At 36.7% G+C, this 7,511-nt stretch overlaps 1 long non-coding RNA gene across 1 annotated transcript; it reads right to left on the reverse strand.

Annotated features, from left to right (window-relative positions):
* Positions 1-293: 293 nt before the first annotated feature.
* On the reverse strand, positions 294-7,255 carry LOC125560860. The gene is made up of 2 exons (XR_007306932.1): positions 6,663-7,255; positions 294-455 (listed from the first exon to the last, which is right to left on the reverse strand). It is a non-coding gene; the product is annotated as an uncharacterized LOC125560860 (long non-coding RNA).
* Between the last annotated feature and the right edge of the window lie 256 nt (positions 7,256-7,511).

Here is a 7,511-nt window from a genome sequence, read left to right on the forward strand (position 1 = left end):
ATGTACCCTTTTCTGAAAGGTTCGAAACACTGACCCTCCTTGTAGAGAACCATAAACACACTAGATCCCCATATTAAATTATTAGGGGGTTCACGGTACATTAAGCATGATATTTGTGTGCAAAAAAAAAAGAAAACCTATTTTTACCAACATTCCATGGACTAGGCGACCGGATTGGCACATTTGTTTCAGCCCACTCCGTGAAGGAATAAATAAAATAAGCTCTAGAACTTGTTTTCAAAATTTTTTACTACTTTAGTTTATTATATTATTCTGGTTCAGTTTTTTTTTTAGAAAATTTTCATTTGTAAAATTATTATCTATCTGTTTGTTACTCAGGTTGTGTTAATTTTTGCTGAGCTGCATTAATACAATTGCCTTACATAAATCCTGCCCTAGCATCATGCTTCTAAGCTGGTAGCTTTCTCGGAGTCTATCTTGTAAGTGAGATTCACCTGAAAAAGTTTGGAGAACAGCATTTAAGACAAAACCCTGAAGGGAGAGGGGGGTACTCTATAAAAGTAGAAGAGGATGATTGTCCTGTCTTTTAGGTTATGATAAAATTCTACCAATTGCTACCCTATAAAGGGTGTTCAAAGACTTTTTCGATTCTGCTATTCCTTAGGGGGTCTCACTCTCATGCCAATGGATCATCCTATCCAATCACAAAAGGATCTTAAGACTAGATGACAGCAATCTTAAAAGTCAGTAAAGAGGAACGCAATAAAAAGGAATACTGAAAATATGTGTGATTTTAGTGCAATGTTTAAAAAATTGATTCAACCACACCTGATTTACTATCCCTTAGGGGTAAGAATTGCTGTTGACCACACCCATAAGTGCTATCCATTGATATCCATTGATATTTTTTAAAATGGAACCTATAATAGAAAATGATTATATGAACTCTCTGCTGTTTTATCAGATTTAGGAGCTGATGGAGGTTGGAAGAGCTATTATTAGGAAATTCTGTAACCAAAAACTATCACTATCAAGCTAAATGTTCTTCTAAAAAAAAGTTCAAAATCTGTATTTTACATTGATTTCACATTAAAAAATCATGAAAAAACGGATATGTGACACCATCGTTTTTTCCAAGTTTCAGTGTTGTATGAAAAAATCGAGGTGCCCCTTGATATTTGTATTTTTTAATTCACCAACAAAGGTCTATCACAAATCCTGCATTCTGATTGGCTGAGTTACTATTGGTCTATTAGTGATGGATGGAGTAGCGAGACAATAGCAATTGTACTCAATGGCAAGACATGGCAGTCCATGGTATTCAATGGCAAGTTATGGCAATCCATGTTGGTGGACTACCATGACTTGTCATTGAGTACTATGGCAGTCCATGGTAGTCAATGGCATGACATGGTTTTCTATGGCAAGTTGTGGCAGTCTTAGTGCCATGGACTGTCATGACTTGTCATTGACTATCCATGCATGCTTGGTGTAGCAATCGTTCTTTACTTTGGACCATATACAGTATCATCATGGTGCTTCAACTTACATTAGTAATACGGAACCGCTTATGTGGCGGTAATCATGAAGTCATAACCCTAAGTTTGTCAATCTAGTTGGTGAATTCTAAATAAAAAAAAGGCCTTAAAGCCAATGAAAGTTTCATTTATACCTCAAAAAGTGATGACAGTTTTGGTCAATGTTTCATTGGATGAATCACCACTTCTGCTTTTATGTTCAATTTATCATGGAGGCTAATTATTTTCTCACGATAGATGGTGAATGAGTAAATAAAACTTATAATTATGTGTAGTACCAAACAAATGAACAGATTCAGCTTATTACCAAGGTGCTAAGTTGGCGAATTCAAATCAAAGAAAGTTTAAAAAGAAAACAAAAGATTGTCTTGGTAAATACTAAAATATTTTAAACAGAACTCAAATTGCTACTTATCTCTGGATGTGGAATCATTCATGAAGTCATGACAGTCCCTGGTAGTGGACAGCCATGACCTGCCATTGAGTAATATGGCAGTTCATAATGGCAAGTCATGGTAGTGTATGGCAAGTTGTGGCAGTCCAGAACAGTCTTAGTGCCATGGGCTGCCATGACTTACCATTGGCGACCATGGATTGCCATGATTACCATGAACTCTAATAACTTGCAACTAACTACCATAACTTGCCATTGACAACCATGACTACCATGGACTGTCATGACTTGTCATTGACTATCCATGTATGCTTGGTGTAGCAATCGCCCTTTACTTTGGACCATATACAGTATCATCATGGTGCTACAACTTACATTAGTAATAAGGAACCGCTTATGTGACGGTAATCATGAAGTCATAACCCTAAGTTTGTCAATCTAGTTGGTGAATTCTAAAAAAAAAATTAGGCCTCAAAGCTGATGAAAGTATCATTTATGCCTCAAAAAGTCATGAGAGTTTTGGCCAATGTTTCATTGGATGAATCACCACTTCTGCTTTTATGTTCAATTTATCATGGAGGCTAATTATTTTCTCATGATAGATGGTGAATGAGTGAATAAAACTTATAATTATGTGTAGTACCCAAAAGATGAACAGATTCAGCTTATTACCAAGGTGCTAAGTTGGCGAATTCAAATCAAAGAAAGTTTAAAAAAAAAAGATTGTCTTGGTAAATAAAGATTATAAACAGAACTCAAATTGCTACTTATCTCTTGATTTGATATCATTCTGACTTCAAGTCATGACAGTCAATGGTAGTGGACTTCCATGACCTGCCATTGAGTAATATGGCAGTCCATGGTAGTCAATGGCAAGTCATGGTAGTGTATGGCAAGTTGTGGCAGTCCAGAACAGTCTTAGTGCCATAGGCTGCCATGACTTACCATTGGCTACCATGGATTGCCATGATTACCATGGACTCTAATAACTTGCCACTAACTATGATAACTTGCCATTGACAACCTATAACTACCATGGACTGTCATGACTTGTCATTTACTATCCATGCATGCTTGGTGTAGCAATCGCCCTTTTCTTTGTGACTATATATCATGGTGCTACAACTTACATTAGTGATACGGATCGGCTATATGTGATGGTAATCATCAAGTCATAACCCTAAGTTTGTCCATCTTGTTGGTGAATTCTAAAAAAATTAGGCCTCAAGACTTCGAAAGTGTATAGTTTATACATTCAAAATTCATGAGAGTTTTGGTCAATGTTTTATTGGATGAATCACCACTTCTGCTTTTATCTTCAATTCATCATGGAGGCTAATTATTTTCTCATGACAGATGGTAAATGAGTAGGTAAAACTTATAATTATGTGTAGTACCCAAAAAATGAACAGATTCAGCTTATTACCAAGGTGCTAAGTTGGCGAATTCAAATCAAAGAAAGTTTAAAAAAAAAGATTGTCTTGGTAAATAAAGATTATAAAAAGAACTCAAATTGCTACTTATCTCTGGATGTGATATCATTCTGACTTCAAGTCATGACAGTCAATGGTAGTGGACTTCCATGACCTGCCATTGAGTAATATGGCAGTCCATGGTAGTCAATGGCAAGTCATGGTAGTGTATGGCAAGTTGTGGCAGTCCAGAACAGTCTTAGTGCCATAGGCTGCCATGACTTACCATTGGCTACCATGGATTGCCATGATTACCATCGACTCTAATAACTTGCCACTAACTACGATAACTTGCCATTGACAACCTATGACTACCATGGACTGTCATGATTTGTCATTTACTATCCATGCATGCTTGGTGTAGCAATCGCCCTTTACTTTGTAACTATATATCATGGTGCTACAATTTACATTAGTGATACGGATCGGCTATATGTGATGGTAATCATCAAGTCATAACCCTAAGTTTGTCCATCTTGTTGGTGAATTCTAAAAAAATTAGGCCTCAAGACTTCGAAAGTGTATAGTTTATACATTCAAAATTCATGAGAGTTTTGGTCAATGTTTTATTGGATGAATCACCACTTCTGCTTTTATCTTCAATTCATCATGGAGGCTAATTATTTTCTCATGACAGATGGTAAATGAGTAGGTAAAACTTATAATTATGTGTAGTACCCAAGAAATGAACAGAATCAGCTTATTACCAATGTGCTAAGTTGGCGAATTCAAATCAAAGAAAGTTTAAAAAGGAAACAAAAGATCGTCTTGGTAAATACTAAAAGATTATAAACAAAACTCAAATTGCTACTTATCTCTGGATGTGAAATCATTCTTTAAGTCATGACAGTCCCTGGTAGTGGACAGCCATGACCTGCCATTGAGTAATATGGCAGTCCATGGTAGTCAATGGCAAGTCATGGTAGTGTATGGCAAGTTGTGGCAGTCCAGAACAGTCTTAGTGCCATGGGCTGCCATGACTTACCATGCTACCATGGATTGCCATGATTAACATGGACTCTAATAACTTGCAACTAACTACCATAACTTGCCATTGACAACCATGAACTTTCATGACTTGTCATTATCCATGCATGCTTGGTGTAGCAATTGCCCTTTACTTTGGACCATATACAGTATCATGGTGCTACAACTTACATTAGTAATACGGAACCGCTTATGTGAAGGTAATCATGAAGTCATAACCCTAAGTTTGTCAATCTAGTTCGTGAATTCTAAAAAAAAATTAGGCCTCAAAGCCGATGAAAGTATCATTTATTCCTCAAAAAGTCATGAGAGTTTTGGTCAATGTTTCATTGGATGAATCACCACTTCTGCTTTTATGTTCAATTGATCATGGAAGCTAATTATTTTCTCATGATAGATGGTGAATGAGTAAATAAAACTTATAATTATGTGTAGTACCCAAAAAATGAACAGATTCAGCTTATTACCAAGGTGCTAAGTTGGCAAATTCAAATCAAATAAAGTTTAAAAAGAAAAAAAATATTGTCTCTGCAAATACTAAAAGATTATAAACAGAACTCAAATTGCTAATTATCTCCAGATGTGAAATTGTTCTTTAAATCATGACAGTCCATGGTAGTTAATGGCAAGTTATGAATACTATGACAGCTCATGGCAGACAATGGCAAATCATGTTTTAGTCATGCAATGGAAAGTCATGGTAGTGGACTACCATGACTTGCCATTGAGTACTATGGCAGTCCATGGTAGACAATGGCAAGTCATGGTAGTGTATGGCAAGTTGTGGCAGTCCAGAACAGTCTTAGTGCCATGGGCTGCCATGACTTACCATTGGCTACCATGGATTGCCATGATTAAAACTACACCATAACTTGCCATTGACAATCATGACTACCATGGACTGGCATGACTTGTCATTGACTATCCATGCATGCTTGGTGTAGCAATTGCACTTTACTTTGTAACTATATATCATGGTGCTACAACTTACATTAGTGATACGGAACTGCTATATGTGACAGTAATCATGAAGTCATAACCCTAAGTTTGTCCATCTAGTTGGTGAATTTAAAAAAAAATTACTAAAAGATTATAAACAGAACTCAAATTGCTATTTATTTCTGGATGTCCATTGTATGCAATGGAAAGTAAGGCAGTCCATGGTAGTGGACTACCCTGACTTGCCATTGAGAACTATGGTAGTCCATGGTAGACAAATGGCAAGTCATGGTAGTCAATGGCAAGTCATGGTAGTCATGCAATGGAAAGTCATGGCAGTCCATAATAGTGTGGCTTAATTTATTATAACAAGAGAGACATTGGTTTGCGGACAAATACCCCAGAAATTTCCTATCCTTTTTATAGCTGAATTAGTGGGAAGGTATCCTTTATCAGTTGTTAATATTTAAGAAAGCTTACTTCTAATTATAAGTACAGTCGAAGCTCTCCGAGCGACCGCTCTCGTAAGCGACCAGCTCCGATAGGGACCAGCTCCGATAACGACCATGATCACAAATCACCGATTGAATTGTCACAAAAACTCTGTAATTCTTAGCTCTCGTAAGCGACCAACTTATCGGTGCGACCAGCTCCGTTAACGACCAAAATTTCAAACCACCAACTGAGATTTTCTTTTATTTTTAAGCTCTCGTAAGCGACCACAATGATTTTTTGCTTTACAACATCAGTCAACACCTGATAAACATCATATCAAATGCATGCTGAAATCACATATAAAGCGGAAATGTTGTGATGTTTCACAAAAGCTGCCTTTCCAGTAGGCAACCATTGAAGAATTTCATAATTACAATTTTCTAACTTTGATTTTAAACATGGGATTGACATTTCTTTTTCTCCAGAATATGTATAAATGCAAGGAAAATCAAGCAATAAACCAAAATATTACAGCGCTGTTATTATCTCTTCAATTTTTAGATTCCATTTTAATTAAGCTCTCGTAAGCGACCAACACCTATTGTTCAAGTTTTTGACGCCTAGTGGTCGCTTATGAGAGCAAGCTCTCGTAAAAGACCAGCTCCGTTAACGACCACAATTCTCAGTTCCCAAGGTGGTCGCTTACGAGAACTTCAACTGTACTTAAGTAATTACTTGCTGTATACTTCTGTGCTGGAAAAATGTCAACACAAGGAATTTTCATTGCTCCGACGAAAACCTAATATCAAAGGCGAACCAGAATAACAATCAGTCCCTCGTGATACTTCGGGAAAATAATAATTTGAAGTTGTGTCTTGACTGTTTCGTCAATAAAGCTTATAATAAGTGAAGTCTTACGAGTCTTACTTTACTTACCTTCTTTCAAATTCCATTGTTTATCCTTCTATCCATCGTTTGTACATCTTTATATTATAGTGTGTCGATCTTTCTTGGTTTTCACGACGAAAAAAAAGGCAAAACATTTGCCAAACCACCGTGTTGGCTGATGGCCGCGAGTTGCAAGAGCAAAACGCGCGAAAAATAGACGCAGGGTTCCCGTGAGTGAAAACACAAAAATAAAAAAAGTCAAATCATTGTAGGTTTTTACTGTAGCTGCCAGGGTTTTATTAAAAAAAAAAAGCAATCCCGCATAGCGCAAAAGTGTATTCATTTTTAATTATTTTACTGAAGAGACGTATTGCTAAATTAACCCAAATGATGTGCTGACAGGCAACCACGGTCAGAAATCAGAGAACTCTCGACCTCAACATGGTGATCTCTCTAACGCTAAATAAATATATCACATATGACATATCTTAAAAGATATGCGATAGCTCAACTTGGACCTTGTAAACCATGTGTGCTTAGTTTTAACCGGTCCTCGTAAACCACGTAAGGCTTGTTTTTACCCGGTCCTCGTAAACCACGTACGGTTTGTTCTATCCGGTCCTCGTAAACCGAAGTGTGTATCATCACTGAAATTAAAACGCCTTTAAACACCATAAATCAGTCTATTTATACACTTTCACTATATATAGTTTTGAATTACGTGGTAATAACCTATTTTACGTACATTTCTGACCGGTCCTCCTAAGTCGGTCTCAGGTCATGGTCCTCGTAAACCACCATCGGTGTGTATGTGTGTGTAAGAGGTGACCATAGCTATGATTACTATTATTTAGAATAATTTTTTACCTACTAAAAGAAAATAACTTGACTGCAAAA

Source organism: Nematostella vectensis, unplaced genomic scaffold (genome assembly GCF_932526225.1).
Source record: "Nematostella vectensis unplaced genomic scaffold, jaNemVect1.1, whole genome shotgun sequence".
NCBI lineage: Eukaryota > Metazoa > Cnidaria > Anthozoa > Actiniaria > Edwardsiidae > Nematostella > Nematostella vectensis.